At 44.0% G+C, this 21,606-nt stretch overlaps 1 protein-coding gene across 1 annotated transcript in view; it reads right to left on the reverse strand.

Annotated features, from left to right (window-relative positions):
- The window catches only part of LOC129693497 (interferon-induced very large GTPase 1-like), a 50,549-nt gene extending 29,563 nt beyond the window's left edge, over positions 1-20,986 (reverse strand). The window contains exon 1 of the mRNA XM_055630308.1: positions 19,220-20,986. The gene's annotated coding sequence lies outside the window, so the exon portion shown is untranslated. The remainder of the gene's footprint in view (positions 1-19,219) is intronic.
- Between the last annotated feature and the right edge of the window lie 620 nt (positions 20,987-21,606).

Raw genomic sequence — 21,606 nt, forward strand, 5'->3', positions numbered from 1 at the left:
AGCGTGCACTTTCCCTCGTGGAGTCTGGGATCCCTCGCCGGAGAAAAGCGCCGGTCCGCGGCCTATAACATCATGAAGCCCCAGTCTCCGGTAGGAGGCAGCCGTTTCAGGACCTCCAAGCAGCGGAGATCCCGATTCAGCTTGTGTTTAAGCCGGTTTGAATTAATGTTTAAAATACAGGATAAATGGTGTAAAATATACACAATGTACACGGATCAATAATGTTTAAAATACGTGATAAATGCTATTAAATATACACAATGTTGGTATATCCCTTTTATCTCTTTTTTTACTTTTAATATATCTTCTGTTTTCTTTTTCTCTTTTTCTATGGCTTACTTCTTAATTCTTTTTCGAATTTTTCGTGTCTAAGGGTCTCTTTTGATCACTCTTTCACACACTTACTATCCTATTTCACTCTCTTTACTTTTCTGCTTTTTAAAGTTTAAAATATGAAGTGCTACAGGAAATGTATTATGTTATTTTTGGCATATTATTGTAATGTACACTACTTCTAATAATTAAAATTATTTTTAAAGTATATATATATACACACAATGTACACGGATCAATGGTGTTTAAAATACATGATAAATAGATTTATAGGGAACAACGACATGTCACGAGGAGCACACATTAAAGCCTTAATTTCCTTCCCAATGTATGATGACTGTAACATATATCATAGGTGCCATTGTCAACAGCTCCTTGATGTTTGACATTGCCATGTCATGCTCTGATGACCATTCCCACTCTGCATCCTCGTGCGTCAATCTCCTCAAAGGACTGATTATAGATTATTTTAGATGATCAGCCATGATCATATTGAATGGCGGTGCTAGCTTGAAGGGCTGAATTGCATGCTCCTGTGCCTATTTTTCTATGTTTCTAAGGCTCGAATGTGTCCGACAACATTAGCAGGAATCTTGCAAGTAGTTTACACTGCCCTGTAATCTTAGAATTTCTGTTGGATTGGTTGGGTTGGGCATCTATAGGATAGCCTGGATCTTCTTTGGATCTGGTTTCAGGCCACGACCTGTCCTAGAAATATAATACAAGTCGTTTTCACTGCCAACTTCTTCCGGTTCAGCTTGATGCCTTTATCTCTGCATCGCTGAAGAAGATGTCGCAGTCTTGCATCATGATTCCTTTCTGCTTCTTCTCTGGTGTCCCCTACTCCGAATAGAATGATGTCATCTGCACACATTCCACTCCCTTTAATCCTTCTAGGGCTTGTCGCAGCTTCTTCTGGAAGATCTCTGCACTTACTTTCAGTCCAAATGGTAACCTCTTCCAGCGATATCACCCAAAGGGGGTGTTCACGGTTGTTCGGAAACTCATCTAGTTCGCAGTGGAGGTATCTTGACTCTGGATCGAATTTGGAGAAAAACGTCACCTCAGACAGCTCAGGGAGTACGTCCTCTATGACTGGTACTCTGTGGAGCTCCCTTTTCAAGACTTTGTTGAGGGGTCTAGGTTCTCTGCAGAACCTCAACTCTGTGCTGACCTTTTGCTCCATAACGACCAGCCTGCTACACTACTCAGTTGGTTCTTCGAATTGAGTCAAGATGCCCTGCTCGACCAGTTTCATGAGACCATTTTTGACCTTCTCTTTCATGGCTACAGGTACTGGCTTTACAGAACACTGTGATGGGGTCACACCCTCCGTCTGTGTTACCAACTTGACCTTGCCTGGTAGTCTCCTCAGTCTTTCGTCATCAAAGACATCTTCGTAGCTCTTGAGTAATGAGTCAACCTCACTAGCAGCATTCAGGCTCTTGAGGTTCTCGTAGTGAACTGTGATGAGTTTCATCCATTGTGCAGCTTTGCTGCTCAGGAGTGGTGTGAGCCAGCCGTCCTCTACCACTATGAAGTGAACACGGTACTTGTTGTTCATCTTGTTCCGGAGTATGACTTCCGTCCGACCTTCCACCAGCAGATTGGATCCGTTGTACATCTTTAAGATGATTTCTCTCGTCTAATGCCCCCTTTGTTCGGTACAAGATCCTTGGGAATCACATTAACACTGGCAGCAAAGTCAATCTGAACCTTGATGGTTTCTGTGCCGACCTGCATCTCAGCGAATAGGCCTGAAGAGGAATTATTTCCGGCTGCATTAACCTCAATGCAACTTAAAGGGTCTATTTGATCTACAAAATCTTCACTTTCACCGCTGCCACCATGTTTAGATATGTGTCTGCTTAGGATATTGGGAAATCTAGCACATATTAGATGGAGAAAGGTGGCTCCACACACGCTCGTGTTGGGATCAAAAGCAGAAATGATTTATATCCAATTTAAGGTCACTGACCGATTTACATAATTAAATGCGTGAATCTGAGCACATGTGAGAATGAGTACAGCTCATATGCATAAATTACATGGATATTGTCACGTCCTAGTATTTGATTTTATCGTCCTAGTACATTCTCATCAGACAGGCATGGGTTATTGATAGGGGACAATCAGCCATGATCACAATGAATGGCAGTGCTGGCTCGAAGGGCCGAATGGCCTCCACCTGCACCTATTTTCTATGTTTCTATGCAACCCATCCCCCTTGTACAGGTCATCCCTGCCCAAGAAGAGAACCCAATGTTACAGAAATCTGAATCCCTGCCTCCTGCACCAACTCCTCAGCCACACACTCATCTCCCCATCTTCCAGTTCCTATCCTCACTAGCACATGGCAATGGAAACAATCCAGAGATCACTTTCCTGAAGGTCCTGCTTTTTAGCCTTTTATCTAACTCCGATACTCATTTTTCAGAACCTCCTTCAAGTCACAAGATTGACCCACACAAGCAGACGGCACCTTCCCCTCCTATCCACCTCTGATTGCCTACTTGCCTCAGCCTCTTCGTCAAAGACTCTCACCTGACCTCAACACAGCCTCGCTCCCAATAGACCACTCCACTATGCCTTGCCTTATTTTTATTAACTGCACAATTACCATATTTGGATGCTCCAACTAGTTCACCAATTGCCTTTAAATTGTCCCCCTCTCTAGTTAACTGCCTTCAGATGCCTCCACTAATACGCTACTCACATTTTAAGTTCTCCTGTGCTTTTCTAAGACTGAAAATTGATTTATGTCAATGGGTGGGAATGAACAAGGCACGATTAGTAAGTTTGCAGATGACATTAAAGTGGGTAGTATTGTAGATAGTGAAGATGGTTGTCAAAAATTGCAGCAGGATCTTGATCAGCTGGGCAAGTTGGGCTGAGGAATGGTAATGGAGTTTAATGCAGATACGTGCGAGGTGATGTATTTTGGGAAGAAAAACTAGGAGAGGACCCTCACAATGAATGGCAGAGCCCTGGGGAATGTTGGAGAGCAGAGGGATCTAGGAATGCAGGGACATAGTTCCCTGAAAGTAGTGTCACAGGTAGATAAGGTGGTGAAGAAATTTGCGGTGGTCTTGAAGAATGGTGTTGAATGTACATTGGGTCTTACAGTTCACAAGATATTGATGAGGTGCATTTTGATGTAGAAGTGCAGTAGTAGCGGGATGTAATGTTACAGTTGTACAAGATATTGATGACCTAAAAGCTGCATTTTATGAGTATTGTGCTCAGATTCAGCCACCTTGATCATATCATCCAAATCAGTATCCTGTACCTGCTAAAAGAGTGCAGGGATCTAACTCCCTCTTATATATAGCCCAATGACTGGATCTGTTGCAGAGAATTCCACTGACTCACCCTCTCTCTGCGTGAATTTTTTTTTTCTGAGCTGTCCTAAAAGGAGTAGGCCTTGTTCTGGATTTCCCCCAACTTCGAACAATCTTCCTGCATCTAACCGCCCTTAAGAATTTGTAAGTTTCTATGGATCTTGATCATCTTCTAAATCAGCTGAGTACCTGAGTCTATCCAGTCTTCCTTCAAAGTCCTGCCATTCCAGGAATCAGTCTGGTGAACCTTCTCTGTACTCCCTCTATGGCAAGAATGTCTTTCCTCATTTTAGGAGACTAAAACTGTACGCAATACATCAGGTGTGGTCTCACCAAGGCACGGTACAACTGCAGTAGAACCTCCCTGCTCCTATACTCAAATCCTTTTGCTATGAATGCTAACATACCATTCGGTTTCTTCACTGCCTGCTGCACCTGCATGCCTACTTTCAATGACTGGTGTACCATGACACCCAGGTCTCGATGCATCTCTCCTTTTCCTAATCGGCCACCATTCAGGTAATAGTCTACTTTCCTGTTCTTGCCACCAAAGTGGATAACCTCACATATATCCACATTAGACTGCATTTGCCCACTCACCTAGCCTATCCAAGTCACCTTGCAGCATTGTAGCATCCTCCTCACAGCTAACACTGCCCCCCAGCTTAGTGTCATCTGCAAACTTGTAGATGTTGCATTCAATTCCCTCGTCCAAATCATTAATATATATTGTAAATAGCTGGGGTCCCAGCACTGAGCCTTGCGGTACCCCACTAGTCATTGCCTGCCATTCTGAAAAGGACCCGTTTACTCCTACTCTTTGCTTCCTGTCTGCCAGCCAGTTCTCTATCCACATCAATACTGAACCCCCAATACCGTGTGCTTTAAGTTTGCATACTAATCTCTGATGTGGGACCTTGTCGAAAGCCTTCTGAAAGTCCAGATATAACACATCCACTGGCTCTCCCTTATCCACTCTACTAATTACATCCTTGAAAAATTCTATGATTCATCAGACATGATTTACCTTTCATAAATCCATGCTGACTTTGTCCAATGATTTCACCACTTTCCAAATGTGCTGCTATCCCATCTTTAATAACTGACTATAGCATTTTCCCCACTACCGATGTAAGACTAAATGGTCTGTAATTCTCTCTCCCTCCCTTTTTTAAAAGTGGGGTTACATTAGCTACCCTCCAATCCTCAGGAACTACTCCAGAATTTAAACAGTTTTTGAAAAATTATCACTAATGCATCCACTATTTCTGGGGCTACTTCCTTAAGTACTCTGGGATGCAGCCGATCTGGCCCTGGGGATTTATCGGCCTTTAACCCATTCAATTTACCTAACCCCACTTCCCGAATAACCTGGATTTCACTCGGTTCCTCCATCCCATTTGACCCCCGGTCCCCTGCTATTTCCGGCAGATTATTTATGTCTTTATTAGTGAAGACAGAACCAAAGTAGTTATTCAATTGGTCTGCCATGTCCTTGTTCCCCATGATCAATTCACCTGATTCTGACTGCAAGGGACCTACATTTGTTTTAACTAATCTTTTTCTCTTCACATATATATATATATAAATATATATATATATATATATATAAAGCTTTTGCAGTCAGTTTTTATGTTCCCTGCCAGTTTTCTTTCATAATCTATTTTCACTTTCCTAATTAAGCCCTTTGTCTTCCTCTGCAGGACTGAATTTCTCCCAGTCCTCTGGTAGGCTGCTTTTTCTGGCTAATTTGTATGCTTCATCTTTTGTTTTGATACTATCCCTGATTTTCCTTGTTATCCACGGATGCACTACCTTCCCTGATTTATTATTTTGCCAAACTGGGATGAACAATTGTTGTAGTTTATCCATGCGGTCTTTAAATGCCTTCCATTGAATATCCACTGTCAACCCTTTAAGAATCAATTGCCAATCTATCTTGGCCAATTCACATCTCATACTCTCAAAGTTACCTTTCTTTAAGTTCAAACCCCTAGTTTTTTAATTAACTATGTCACTCTCCATCCTAATGAAGGACTCAACCATATTATGGTCACTCTTGCCCAAGGGGCCACGCACAACAAGACTGCTAACTAACCCTTCCTCAGTACTCAATACCCAGTCTAGAATAGCATGCTCTCTCGTTGCTTCCTCTACATGTTGATTTAGAAAACTATCCCGCATACATTCCAAGAAATCCTCTTCCTCAGCACCCTTGCCAATTTGATTCACCCAATCTATATGTAGATTGAAGTCACCCATTATAACTGTTTTACCTTTGTTGCACGCATTTCTAATTTCCTGTTTGATGCCATCCCCAACTCCACTACTACTGTTAGGTGGCCTGTACACAACACCCACTAGCGTTTTCTGCCCATTAGTGTTTCATAGCTCTACGATAACGATTCTACATCCTCCAAGCTAATGTCCTTCCTTTCTATTGCATTAATCTCCTCTCTAACCAGCAACGCTACCCCACCTCCTTTTCCTTTCTGTCTATCCCTCCTGAATATTGAATATCCCTGGATGTTCAGCTCCCAGCCTTGGTCATCCTAGAGCCATGTCTCCGTGATCCCAACTATATCATATTCATTAATAACTATCTGCACATTCAACTCATCCACCTTATTACGAATGCTCCTTGCATTGAGACACAAAGCCTTCAGGGTTGTTTTTACAACACTCTTACCCCTTATACAATTATGTTGAAAAGTGGCCCTTTTTGATTTTTGCCCTGGATTTGTCTGCCTGCCACTTTTACTTTTCACCTTGCTTCTACCCTCATTTTACACCCCTCTGTCTCTCTGCTCATGCTCCCATCCCCCTGCCACATTAGTTTAAATCCTCCCTGACAGCACTAGCAAACACTCCCCCAAGACAATTGGTTCCATTCCAGCCCAGGATAATACAAGGGTGTCCAATGCTGGAGAACTCCTCAATATGTGGGGAATCAGAGATATTTCCCTTGTCCCTGGTGACCACATGTGACAAAGTGTGTTCTGCTTCATGTCCTGACTAATGTAATGTACATCTGGAGCTGAAGATAGTCTCACTGATGATCATCCATGGTGCTGAGGACATTGTGGATGGCATGTAGAGTGAGCTGGTCGCCCTGTAAACAATGGGCAGAAATGCAGTGGGTGCCCACCAGGGATCAGTGGGCACAGGCGGGTGCTGCAGGAGACCCCTGTGGCCGTCCCTCTGTTAAACAGGTAGACCATGTTGGATACGTTTGGGGGAAGCCTCTTTGGGATGGGAAGAAACGGGCATGTTTGTGGCACTAAGTTTAGCTGCAGTAAATAGGGACTCAATTGTAAAGGGAACAGTTGGGTGAACAAGGCCCTTGAATTCTGTGTTGTCCTCCTGGTGACAGGTGCAGGTACTGGATTTAGTGTTGTGCAATAAACCAGATATGATAAGAGAACTCGAGGTAAAGGAACCGCTTGGAGGTAGTGATCATTATATGATTAGTTTTAATCTGCAATTTGAAAAGGAGAAGGTGAAATTGGAAGTGTCAGTGATGCAGTTGAACAAAGGGGACTATGAAGGCATGAGACATATAGATTGGGTGAATCAAATTGGCAGAGGTGCTGAGGAAGAGGATTTCTTGGAATGTATGCGGGATAGTTATCTAAATCAACATGTAGAGGAACCAACGAGAGAGCAGGCTATTCTAGACTGGGTATTGAGTAATGAGGAAGGGTTAGTTAGCAATCTTGTTGTACATGCCCCCTTGGGCAAGTGTGACCATAATATGGTTGAGTTCTTCATTAGGATGGAGAGTGACATTGTTAATTCAGAAGCAATGGTTCTGAACTTAAAGAAAGGTAACTTTGAGGGTATGAGACGTGAATTGGCCAAGATTGACTGGCAATTAATTCTAAAAGGGTTGACGGTGGATATGCAATGGAAGACATTTAAAGACTGCATGGATGAACTACAAAAATTGTTCATCCCAGTTTGGCAAAAGAATAAATCAGGGAAGGTAGTACATCCGTGGATAACAAGGGAAATCAGGGATAGTATCAAAGCGAAGGATGATGCGTACAAATTAGCCAGAAAAAGCAGCATACCGGAGGACTGGGAGAAATTCAGAGACCAGCAGAGGAGGACAAAGGGCTTAATTAGGAAAGGAAAATTAGATTATGAAAGAAAACTGGCAGGGAACATAAAAACTGACTGCAAAAGTGTTTATAGATATGTGAAAAGAAAGAGATTAGTTAAAACAAATGTAGGTCCCTTGCAGTCAGAAACAGGTGAGTTGATCATGGGGAACAAGGATAGGGCGGACCAATTGAATAACTACTTTGGTTCCATCTTCACTAAGGAAGACATAAATAATTTGCCGGAAATAGCAGGGGACCGCGGGTCAAAGGAGTTGGAGGAATTGAGTGAAATCCAGGTTAGCCGGGAAGTGGTGTTGGGTAAATTGAATGGATTAAAGGCCGATAGATCCCCAGGGCCAGATAGGCTGCATCCCAGAGTACTTAAGGAAGTAGCTCCAGAAATAGTGGATGCATTAGTAATAATCTTTCAAAACTCTTTAGATTCTGGAGTAGTTCCTGAGGATTGGCCGGTAGCAAACGTAACCCCACTTTTTAAGAAGGGAGGGAGAGAGAAAATGGGGAATTACAGACCAGTTAGTCTAACATTGGTAGTGGGGAAACTGCTAGAGTCAGTTATTAAAGATGGGATAGCAGCACATTTGGAAAGTGGTGAAATCATTGGACAAAGTCAGCATGGATTTACGAAAGGTAAATCATGTCTGACGAATCTTATAGAATTTTTCGAGGATGTAACTAGTAGCCTGGATAGGGGAGAACCAGTGGATGTGGTGTATCTGGACTTTCAGAAGGCTTTCGACAAGGTCCCACATAAGAGATTAGTATACAAACTTAAAGTACACGGCATTGGGGGTTCAATATTGATGTGGATAGAGAACTGGCTGGCAAACAGGAAGCAAAGAGTAGGAGTAAACGGGTCCTTTTCACAATGGCAGGCAGTGACTAGTGGAGTACCGCAAGGCTCAGTGCTGGGACCCCAGCTATTTACAATATATATTAATGATTTGGATGAGGGAATTGAAGGCAATATCTCCAAGTTTGCAGATGACACTAAGCTGGGGGGGGCAGTGTTAGCTGTGAGGAGGATGCTAGGAGACTGCAAGGTGACTTGGATAGGCTGGGTGAGTGGGCAAATGTTTGGCAGATGCAGTATAATGTGGATAAATGTGAGGTTATCCATTTTGGTGGCAAAAACAGGAAAGCAGACTATTATCTAAATGGTGGCCGACTAGGAAAAGGGGAGATGCAGCGAGACCTGGGTGTCATGGTACACCAGTCATTGAAAGTAGGCATGCAGGTGCAGCAGGCAATGAAGAAAGCGAATGGTATGTTAGCTTTCATAGCAAAAGGATTTGAGTATAGGAGCAGGGAGGTTCTACTGCAGTTGTACAGGGTCTTGGTGAGACCACGCCTGGAGTATTGCGTACAGTTTTGGTCTCCAAATCTGAGGAAGGACATTATTGCCATAGAGGGAGTGCAGAGAAGGTTCACCAGACTGATTCCTGGGATGTCAGGACTGTCTTATGAAGAAAGACTGGATAGACTTGGTTTATACTCTCTAGAATTTAGGAGATTGAGGGGATCTTATAGAAACTTACAAAATTCTTAAGTGGTTGGACAGGCTAGATGCAGGAAGATTGCTCCCGATGTTGGGGAAGTCCAGGACAAGGGGTCACAGCTTAAGGATAAGCGGGAAATCCTTTAAAACCGAGATGAGAAGAACTTTTTTCACACAGAGAGTGGTGAATCTCTGGAACTCTCTGCCACAGAGGGTAATCAAGGCCAGTTCATTGGCTATATTTAAGAGGGAGTTAGATGTGGCCCTTGTGGCTAAGGGGATCAGAGGGTATGGAGAGAAGGCAGGTACGGGATACTGAGTTGGATGATCAGCCATGATCATATTGAATGGCGAATGGTGCAGGCTCGAAGGGCCGAATGGCCTACTCCTGCACCTAATTTCTATGTTTCTATGAGAGGGGAGCTGGCCAAGGTAGACTGGAAAGGGATCCTAGTAGGAATGACGGTGGAACAGCAATGGCAGGAATTTCTGGGCATAATCCAGAAGACGAAGGCAACCGTGGCTGACAAGAGAAGTTAGGGATAGAATAAAACTGAAATAAAAGATGTATAACACAGCAAAGGGTAGTCGGAAGCCAGAGGATTGGGAAACTTTCATAGGACAACAGAAGGAAACAAAACGGGCAATACGGGCTGAAAAGATGAAGTACGAAGGGAAGCTGGCCAGGAATATAAAGAAGGACAGTAAAAGCTTCTTTAGATATGTTAAGGGAAAAAGAGTAGCAAAGTCAAATATGGGCCACTTGAAGGCAGACACGGGTGAAATTATTATGGACAACGGCAGAAGAGTTGAATAGGTACTTCGGATCTGTCTTCACTAAGGAAGACACAAACAATCTCCCAGATGTAATGGAGGACAGAGGATCTAAGGGGGTAGAGGAACTGAAAGAAATGTTCATAGGCGAGAAATAGTATTGGGTAGGCTAATGGGTCTGAAGGATGATAAATCCCCTGGGCCTGATGGTCTGCATCCCAGGGTCCTCAGGGAGGAGTCTCTAGAAATAGTGGACGCATTGGTGATCATTTTCCAATATTCAATAGATTCAGGATCAGTTCCTGTGGATTGGAGGATAAATGTTATCCCACTTTTCAAGAATGGAGCGAGAGAGAGAAAACAGGGAATTACAGACCAGTTAGCATAACTTCAGTGGTGGGAAAGATGCTGGAGTCAATTATTAAAGAGGTAATAATGGGGCATTTAGATAGCAGTAAAAAGATTAGTCCAAGTCAACATGGATTTATGAAAGGAAAATCATGCTTGACTAATCTTCTGGAATTTTTTGAGGATGTGACAAGTAAAATGGATGAAGGGGAGCCAGTGGATGTAGTTTATCTAGACTTTCAGAAAGCCTTTGATAAGGTCCCGCACGGGAGACTGGTGACTTAAATTAGAGCACATGGTATTGGGGGTAGGGTGTTGACATGGATAGAAAATTGGTTGGCAGACAGGTAGCAAAGAGTAGGAGTGAACGGGTCCTTTTCAGAATGGCAGGCAGTGGCGAGTGGAGTGCCGCAAGGCTCGGTGTTGGGGCCGCAACTGTTTACCATATATATTAATGATTTGGAAGAGGGAATTAGGAGCAACACTAGCAAGTTTGTGGATGACACAAAGCTGGGTGGCAGTGCGAACTGTGAAGAGGATGTTAGGAGGTTGCAGGGTGACCTGGACAGGTTGAGTGAGTGGGCAGATGCATGGCAGATGCAGTATAATATAGATAAATGTGAGGTTATCCACTTTGGCGGCAAAAACAAGGGGGCAGATTATTATCTCAATGGGGTTAGGTTAGGTAAGGGGGAGTTACAGCGAGACTTGGGCGTCCTTGTACACCAGTCACTGAAAGTTGTTGTGCAGGTACAGCAGGCAGTGAAGAAAGCTAATGGAATGTTGGCCTTCATAACAAGAGGATTTCAGTATAGGAGTAAAGAGGTTTTTCTGCAGTTGTATAGGGCTCTGGTGAGACCACATCTAGAGGATTGTGTACAGTTTTGGTCTCCTAATTTGAGGAAGGACATCCTTGTGATTGAGGCAGTGCAGCGTATGTTCACGAGATTAATCCCTGGGATTCGGGACTGTCTTATGAGGAAAGATTGAAAAGACTAGGCTTGTATTCACTGGAGTTTAGAAGGATGAGGGGAGATCTTATAGAAACATATAAAATTATAAAAGGACTGGACAAGCTAGATGCAGGAAAAAAGGTTCCAATGTTGGGCGAGTCCAGAACCAGGGGCCACAGTCTTAGAATAAAGGGGAGGTCATTTAAGACTGAGGTTAGAAAAAACTTTTTCACCCAGAGAATTGTGAATTTATGGAATTCCCTGCCACAGAGGGCAGTGGAGGCCAAGTCATTGGATGGATTTAAGAGAGAGTTATATAGAGCTCTAGGGGCGAGTGGAGTCAAGGGATATGGGGCGAAGGCAGGCATGGGTTATTGATAGGGAACGATCAGCCATGATCACAATGAATGGCGGTGCTGGCTCGAAGGGCCGAATGGCCTCATCCTGCACCTATTTTCTATGTTTCTATGTACATGAATCTCTCAAAGCGGTTGCAGTACATTCTCATCAGCGAGGATAAACAGTTAGTGGTTGTAATATACGTCACTACTAATGACATGTAAATAAGGGATCAATGGCTACAGGATGGAATTGTCAGTTACCAAAGTGGTGGTGCACAGAAAAGGTGCTATTCCTTGCAGTGCAGGAGGCTGAGGTGTGATTCTATAGAGGTAAATATAATCATGAGGGGGACAGTGTGAATGCACTGAGTCTTTACCCAGGGTAAAGGAATCAAGAACCAGAGTTATTTGGTTTCAGGTGAGAGGGAAAAGATTTAATAGGAGCCTGATGGACAACTTTTCATTCAGGGGGACTGTTCATTTTTATGATAATATGGAATGCATTACCAGAGAAGGTAGTTAAGGCAAGTACTATAACAATATTGAAAAGACATTTGGACAGGTACATGGATAGAAAAGGTTTAGAGGGATATGGGCCTAACGTGAGAAAATCGGACAAGCTGAGATGGTCCGAGACAGAGGCCCAGGACCGTCGGAGAGAGTGGAGGAGGGTCAGGGCGGTGAGTATATAAATCGGGCGCGGGGCTTGTTTTCACATAGGCCCAGGACCGTTGGAGAGTGTGGAGGAGGGTCAGGGCGGTGAGTATATAAATCGGGCGCGGGGCTTGTTTTCACAGAGGCCCAGGACCGTTGGAGAGTGTAGAGGAGGGTCAGGGCGGTGAGAATATAAATCGGGCGCGGGGCTTGTTTTCACAGAGGCCCAGGACCGTCGGAGAGCAGTGGAGGAGGGTCAGGGCGGTGAGTATATAAATCGGGCGCGGGGCTTGTTTTCACAGAGGCCCAGGACCGTTGGTGCAGTGGAGGAGGGTCAGGGCTTTTACCAAATTCCGTAACGTTCCACACTCCATAGTGAGGGTTCTGGTGGAAGCCGCTGATTGGTGGAAGCAGACTAGAGGAAGCAGCTGATTGGGTGCAACATCAGGTTAGCATTTGTGCTTTCTGGTTAAAGGGGCAGTGCTTTAGTTAAGGTACAGTGAGCCAAGGGTACAGTGGGTTAAAGGTGCAGTGCTTTAGTAAAGGTACAGTGAGCCAAGGGTACAGTGGGCTAAAGGTACAGTGCTTTTTGTTTATATAATAAAGGTGCAGTTTAAAGGTCACGAGGGAGCAGCTGTTGTGAGTCAGATACCTGCTGATTTCTCCCAGCAGTTTCTATTGTATTATACTGGTATCAGATCCAGGGTAAGGCGGGAGAATGACAGTCAGAGCAGTATACTGTTCTGGATGTCAGATGTGGGAGGTCATGGTGTCGGATGGCCCTCCAGACATCCACATCTGCACCAGGTGCAGCGAGATGGGGCTCCTAAGGGACCGTATTAGGATCCTGGAGCAGCAGCTCGATGACCTCGCTCTGATCAGGGAGAGTGAGGAGGTCATAGAGGGGAGTTATAGAGAGGTGGTCACTCCAAAACCACGGGAGAGAGACATGTGGGTCACGTTAAGGAAGGGCAAGGGGCAGAGGCAGGAACGAGTGAGTACTCCAATGTCGGTACACCTCGCAAATAAGTACTCCTGTTTGAGTACGGATGGGGGTGACAGCCTACCCGGGGGTAGTGACAGCGGACGGGCCTCCAGCACAGAGACCGGCCCTGTTGCTCCAAAAGCTAGGGAAAAAAAGAGGGCAATAGTAATTGGGGACTCTATTGTTAGGGGGTCGGATAGGCGATTCTGTGGACGCAGTCGGGAGACCAGGATGGTGGTCTGCCTCCCTGGTGCCAAGGTCTCGGACGTGTCTCAACGCATCCAAGATATCCTTAAATCAGAGGGAGAGGAGCCTGAGGTCGTGGTACAAATAGGTACCAATGACATAGGAAAAAAAAGGGAAGAGGTCCTGAAGGGAGGATTTAGGGAGTTGGGAGGAGAGTTAAGAAAAAGGACCAAAAAGGTAACAATCTCAGGATTACTGCCTGTGCCACGCGACAGTGAGAGTAGGAATGGAGCGAGGTGGAGGATAAATGCGTGGCTGAAAGACTGGTGCAGAGGGCAGGGATTCAAGTTCCTGGATCATTGGGACTTCTTTTGGGGAAGGTGGGACCTGTACAGAAAGGATGGGTTGCACTTGAACCCGAGGGGGACCAATATCCTAGCGGGGAAATTTGCAAAGGCAGCTGGGGAGACTTTAAACTAGAATGGTTGGGGCGAGGGACTCAAATAGCGAAAGGTAGTAGACAGAATGGGAGGCAGGAAGCAGAAATGGGAAGCACTCGGACACAAGAGGAGAAAGAAAAAAAAGGAAATAAACAGAGAATAAGAGACGGGGGTTTTCTTAAATGTGCATATTTTAATGCTAGGAGCATTGTAAGAAAGGTGGATGAGCTTATAGTCTGGATAGACACCTGGAAGTATGATGTTGTGGCGATCAGTGAAACGTGGTTGCAGGAGGGCTGTGATTGGAAACTAAATATTCCAGGATTTCGTTGCTTCAGGTGTGATAGAATTGGAGGGGCAAGAGGTGGAGGTGTTGCATTGCTAGTCAGGGAAGATATTACAGCAGTGCTTTGGCAGGATAGATTGGAGGGCTCATCTAGGGAGGCTATTTGGGTGGAATTGAGAAGTGGGAAAGGTGTAGCAACACTTATAGGGGTGTATTATAGACCGCCAAACGGGGAACGAGAATTGGAAGAGCAAATATGTAAGGAGATAGCAGAGATTAGTAGTAAGCACAAGGTAGTGATTGTGGGAGATTTCAACTTTCCACACATAGACTGGGAAACACATTCTGTAAATGGGCTGGATGGGTTGGAGTTTGTAAAATGTGTGCAGGATAGTTTTTTGCAGCAATACATAGAGGTACCTACTAGAGGAGGGGCAGTGCTGGACCTCCTGTTAGGAAATGAGACTGGACAAGTGGCGGAGGTATGCGTTGGGGAGCACTTCGGGTCCAGTGATCACAATACCATTAGTTTCAATATAACTATGGAGAGGGTCAGAACTGGACCTAGGGTTGAGATTTTTGATTGGAGAAAGGCTAACTTTGATGCGATGCGAGATGATTTAAAAGGAGTGAACTGGGACATTTTGTTTTATGGGAAAGATGTAGAAGAGAAATGGAGGACATTTAAAGGGGAAATTTTAAGAGTACAGAATCTTTATGTTCCTGTTCGGTTGAAAGGAAACAGTAAAAATTGGAAAGAGCCCTGGTTTTCAAGGGAAATTGGACATCTTGTTCGGAAAAAGAGGGAGATCTACAATAATTATAGGCAGCATGAAGTAAATGAGGTGCTTGAGGAGTATAAGGAATGTAAAAAGAATCTTAAGAAAGAAATTAGAAAAGCTAAAAGAAGATATGAGGTTGCTTTGGCAAGTAAGGTGAAAGTCAATCCAAAGGGTTTCTACAGCTATATTAATAGCAAAAGGATAAGGAGGGATAAAATTGGTCCATTGGAGAGACAGAGTGGACAGCTATCTGCAGAGCCAAAAGAGATGGGGGAGATATTGAACAATTTTTTTTCTTCGGTATTCACCAAGGAGAAGGATATGGAATTATGTGAGGTAAGGGAAACTAGTAGAGTAGCTATGGATACTATGAGGTTCAAAGTAAAAGAAGTACTGACACTTTTGAAAAATATAAAAGTGGATAAGTCTCCAGGTCCTGACAGGATATTCCCTAGGACATTGAGGGAAGTTAGTGTAGAAATAGCCGGGGCTATGACAGAAATATTTCAAATGTCATTAGAAACGGGAATAGTCCCCGAGGATTGGCGTACTGCGCATGTTGTTCCATTGTTTAAAAAGGGTTCTAAGAGTAAACCTAGCAATTATAGACCTGTTAGTTTGACTTCAGTGGTGGGCAAATTAATGGAAAAGATACTTAGAGATAATATATATAAGCATCTAGATAAACAGGGTCTGATTAGGAACAGTCAACATGGATTTGTGCCTGGAAGGTCATGTTTGACTAATCTTCTTGAATTTTTTGAAGAGGTTACTAGGGAAATTGACGAGGGTAAAGCAGTGGATGTTGTCTATATGGACTTTAGTAAGGCCTTTGACAAGGTTCCTCATGGAAGGTTGGTTAAGAAGGTTCAACTGTTGGGTATAAATGCAGGAATAGCAAGATGGATTCAACAGTGGCTGAATGGGAGAAGCCAGAGGGTAATGGTGGATGGCTGTTTATCGGGTTGGAGGCAGGTGACTAGTGGGGTGCCTCAGGGATCTGTGTTGGGTCCTTTGTTGTTTGTCATGTACATCAATGATCTGGATGAAGGTGTTGGTAAATTGGATTAGTAAGTATGCAGATGATACCAAGATAGGGGGTGTTGTGGATAATGAAGAGGATTTCCAAAGTCTACAGAGTGATTTAGGCCATTTGGAAAAATGGGCTGAAAGATGGCAGATGGAGTTTAATGCTGATAAATGTGAGGTGCTACACCTTGGCAGGACAAATCAAAATAGGACGTACATGGTAAATGGTAGGGAATTGAAGAATACAGTTGAACAGAGGGATCTGGGTATAACCGTGCATAGTTCCTTGAAGGTGGAATCTCATATAGATAGGGTGGTAAAGAAAGCTTTTGGTATGCTAGCCTTTATAAATCAGAGCATTGAGTATAGAAGCTGGGATGTAATGTTAAAATTGTACAAGGCATTGGTGAGACCAAATCTGGAGTATGGTGTACAATTTTGGTCGCCAAATTATAGGAAGGATGTCAACAAAATAGAGAGAGTACAGAGGAGATTTACTAGAATGTTGCCTGGGTTTCAACAACTAAGTTACAGAGATAGGTTGAATAAGTTAGGTCTTTATTCTCTGGAGCGCAGAAGGTTAAGGGGGGACCTGATAGAGGTCTTTAAAATGATGAGAGGGATAGACCGAGTTGATGTGGACAAGCTTTTCCCTTTGAGAATAGGGAAGATTCAAACAAGAGGGCATGACTTCAGAATTAAGGGACAGAAGTTTAGGGGTAATATGAGGGGGAACTTCTTTACGCAGAGAGTGGTGGCGGTGTGGAATGAGCTCCCAGTGGAAGTGGTGGAGGCAGGTTCATTGGTATCATTTAAAAATAAATTGGATAGGCATATGGATGAGAAGGGAATGGAGGGTTATGGTACGAGTGCAGGCAGGTGGGACTAAGGGGAAAAAAATTTGTTCGGCATGGACTTGTAGGGCCGAGATGGCCTGTTTCCGTGCTGTAATTGTTAGATGGTTATATGGTTATATGGTATCTTGGTCGGTATAGATATAATAGGCTGAAGGGCCTGTTACAGGGCGGTATGACTAAGCAGGCCCGTTGGCCCACCATGTCCACACATCTTTGCCCATATACATTAATCCATTTGCCCGCATTAGATTTGTATCCTTCCATGCATTACATAGCAGAATCATGAGCAGGACGTTCAAGATTGTAATCTCTGCATTGTTTCTGGTGTCACATGCTCCTGATTATAGGAATACATAGACAGGCCAGATGAATGTGTGGCCAAAGGGATGATGTAGGAGGGATGGCTGGATGTTGGCACATAGACATTTCTGGAATGGGTGCAGCCTATACAAGCAGGTCAGTTTGCACCTGAATGGGGCAAGGTCCAATATCCTTGCTGGCAGTGTTACTCCTATTGTTGGGAAGATTTGAAACTAATTTGGTCGGGGGAAGTGGGACTTAGACTAGATGTGTGATTGAGGGTAGGTTTCAGTCAATTGTAGAAACACTAGGTCAGTCATTAGGTAGAACAGAGATGGTCATGATGTTGTACATGGTAGGATGAGGAGGTCAAATTGCATCTATTTTGATGGAAAGATACTGACCAGTAAAGCAGATGAACTTAGTGCTGATCAGCATGTGGGTATATGGTATATTTGCAATCGCTTAGTTGAAAGACCAGCAACTCAATGTTAAAAGGTATAGAAGTTCCAGGCATGACAAGGGCAGTGTAAGAGGAGAGAGCACTGCATGATTTGTGAAGGACATCATCATTGCACTAATGAGGGAGGATGATTGAGCAGGCACTTCAAATGCAACAATATGGGTAGAGGTTAAAACAGGGGAGTAGATTCCCAACAGTTAGCAGAAGATAGAGGAGCAAATATCAAGGAAAATTGCAGAGAGAAATTGTATTGGAATAATCGGGGATTTGAATTTCCCCAGTATTGTGGGATCATCTTCATGAGATAGAATTACAGAGGGTAATGTTTTTAAAGTGTATCCAAGAAATCTTTTTGTGCCATAAGATAGATAGTCCACCTATGGATGGGGCCATGCTGGGCGTAGTCCTATGGAATGGTCAGATAAATGGGTGAAGTGTCAGTTGGTGACCATTTTGCCATTAGTGGCCGTATCTCAGTAAGTTTCTGTTTGGGTTTAAACCTCAGCAGAATCAGTTTGACTTCACAATCCCTCCCAACACGGCCGCTCCCACTCCACCTGGCCCTCCTTCAATAGGGAGGTTTCACGGCAGTCGGGTCACGACCCTTGACCTGTACTGTTGCAACGCTACTCCAAATGGAGTACACGCGATGAACTGCAGGTAGGCACTTACCATTGTTTCCAGCGTAGCGGGCCCGTTATAACCCGCCGAAATTGTCAATTTTTGCGCTGTAAATAATTATGGAAATCGGGATAAGCGTGAGAGACATTTAGCATACTTCAGAATTCCAAAATTGAGGAGAAATGACGGTAGATAGAAGCGAGAGCTGAAGGGACAACAACAGCCAGAGTGCTTGGCGAACATTGGCCGTTTGCTCACTGCATTTCATCAACTAAGGCATTATTTGTGTTTTTTCTTGATTCCTTTGGCATCTTAAAAGTTTCAGAAGCGATAAATCTGGCTGTAAATTTTTTAAATCGCCCATGTCGATTTTTACATACAAAATGAAAACGCATCTGAAGAAAAATTTACAGCCAGATTTATCACTTCTGAGACTTTTTAGATACCAAAGGAATCAAGAAAAAACACAAATAATGCCTTACTGTTGATGAAATGCAGTGAGCAAACGTGATAATTCCCAATATTTTTAATTCTGATATCTGCACAGCCAATGTTCGCCAAGCACGTTAGCTGTTGTTGTCCCTTCAGCTCTCGCTTCTCTGTACCTTCATTTCACTTCACTTTTGGAATTCTAAAGTTGGGTACATGTCTCTCACACTTACCCCGACTCCCACAATTTTTTACAACCCAAAAATTTTACATTTTGGCGGTTTTTAACAGGTAGGAAAGTACGCGTTTCTTGCATTAATAACATATACTGGAAGTTACGGATGTCCTCCAGATGGATTGAGTGGCTCCATGCATCAAGCCCTATGACCGAGTTACTTTACGTGCAACCCCCCATTACCTCCGTTGTGGCAATCCCACAGCTGCTGCCGGTCTCCGTCCCCTCTCTTGTCCTTACCTCTCACTAGACTTGTGTCTGTGGCTCCGATCACACGATCTCACCGCTCACTCTGCCAGAAATAACATTGGAAGGTGAGTGAACTGAACACCGGAGACAGCACTGGATAAGTGTAACACAGACCAATAGACAGCAAAACGCACAGTGACTGATTACCAGCTCCTTCCTTCAGTGTCCCGGACAGATGAGTGGCTACTTCAGGTTGTCGGTGTGACCTTTGCCCAGGTAGTGCCTTGTTTTATAGAGATCTCCAGTGCTTTCAGTTTCACCACAACCACACCCTTGGCTTTTCACAGAAACCATGTGACTGTCTACGTGTTTTCAGAATTGCTTAACAAGAAGAGGATGGGGATTATTTTCATGATCATTGGAGGCTGAAGGTTGACTTTACAGAAGTTAATAAAACCATGAGAGGCAAAGATAAGGTGGATGGTCACAGCGTTTTCCCTGGTGTTGGGGAGTTAGAGGGCACAGGGTTTAAGTTAAGAGGGGAGAGATTTAAAGGGAGATTTAAAGGGGCCCTCCTGCAGGAACTATACATCAGGAGGTGCAACTCCAGAGCCAATAAAATCATGGGAGACCCCTTCCACCCCTGCAACGGGACTGTTCCAGCTGCTACGGTCAGGCAAACGCCTCCGTTGCCATGCTGTGAGAACGGAGAGGTGGAGAAGGAGTTTCTCCCCAGAGGCCATTAGGACTGTAAACTCCCATCTCACCAGGGACTAACTTTACTGAACCATTCTACTGCTTTTTTTAAAATAGCTGTTTTTTTCCCTTTTACCTTCCGCCCACAATATTTAATATGTAAAAGAATATGTGACTGTTCCATTCTGTTTGTAGTTTGTTTGGTTGTTTGTTTGTTTGTCTTTTTGCACAAAGTCCGCGAGCATTGCCACTTTTCATTTCACTGCACATCTCGTATGTGTATGTGACGAATAACTTCACATTTATTGACATTTTCCACACAAGCTTTTCAATGTTTAAATATCTATGCAGCATCAAAACAGGCCCTTGAGCCCAAATCGTCCATGCAGACCAAGTTACAAACGAAGTCGTCCCAGAAGCCCGTGCCTGGTCCATGTCTCTCCAAACTTTCCTATCAATGTACCTGTCTAAATATCTTTAAACATTGTTATTTTACCTGCCTCTACTAGCTTCTCTGACAGGTAAAGTGACAATGTTTAAAAATATTTGGACAGGTAAACAGATAGGAAAGGTTTGGAGGGACAGGAACCAAGTTACTAACTCAGTAACTGTGTCAGCAAGGACGAGTTGTGTGAAGGGCTGTTTTGATGCTGTTTAGCTCTATGATTCTAACAGTCATGTGGCTTCTATGAAAAGCAAAGGATGTGGTTGGGTCGGGTGGAACTGAAGGCACTGAAGCTCTCAGTAAAGCCGAGCACACCCAGGTACATGAATAGGAAAGGTTTAGAGGGATATGGGCCAAATGTGAGAAAATGGGACAAGCTTAGATGGTCAGTATGTTGGTTGGTATGGACATATTGGGTTGAAGGGAAGTTACCGTGCTGTAGGACTCTAAACAGGCCCTTTGCCCCACCATGTCCATACATCTTTACCCATATGCACTAATCCATTTGCCCGCATTAGATCTGTATCTTTCCATGCCTTGCATGGCAGAATCATGAGCAGGACCATTAAACTTTATCATCCCCAGAGGGAAATTGGTCTGCCAACAGTCACAACACACAAGGTACACAAAAACTTGAAATTTAAAGTGAAAACAAAAAGAAAAAAAGTGACTGATGTCTGGCCGCCGTGTGCACAGCGCCTTCACCGGAACAGATAAACAAACAAACGAACGAATGCTTGGTTATCCCCTGGGCAGAGGTTTCTAAACAAGAGTGCCCCCCCTCACGCACACTGGGTCCCCCTTGTTTTCCCACTGTCCCTCATGGCAGTCCCCCATGCCAGATCCTCCTTTGTCCCAGCCTGTTACCTCACTGAGGAGTCTCCGCTCCACTTCATCAATAGATGGGAGAACTGCTTCTGCCCATTTCTTGCCATCACCGTCACAGTGAACCAGAACGAGTTTCATCTTTGGGCATTGAGATTCTGGTCTATAACTTTTCAACACACATGTCCAGGAAGCTCTGAGGATTTCCAGCAAAGTTCTGCATCACTGCATTCTTAACAATCTCTTTAGCTTGCCCAGTGATCTGTGCGAGGATTCCTTTAGCCAGACGGGTAAACGTGCTCTCTTCATCAGTTGAATAAAGGGGACTATCAAGCCATGAGGGAGGAGCTGGCCAAAGTTGACTGGAAATATACCCTAGTAGGGATGACAGTGGAACAACAATGGCAGATATTTCTGGGAATAATACAAAAGGTGCAAGATCAGTTCATTCCAAAGAGGAAGAAAGATTCCA

The sequence above is a fragment of the Leucoraja erinacea genome, unplaced genomic scaffold, assembly GCF_028641065.1.
Source record: "Leucoraja erinacea ecotype New England unplaced genomic scaffold, Leri_hhj_1 Leri_313S, whole genome shotgun sequence".
Lineage (NCBI taxonomy): Eukaryota > Metazoa > Chordata > Chondrichthyes > Rajiformes > Rajidae > Leucoraja > Leucoraja erinaceus.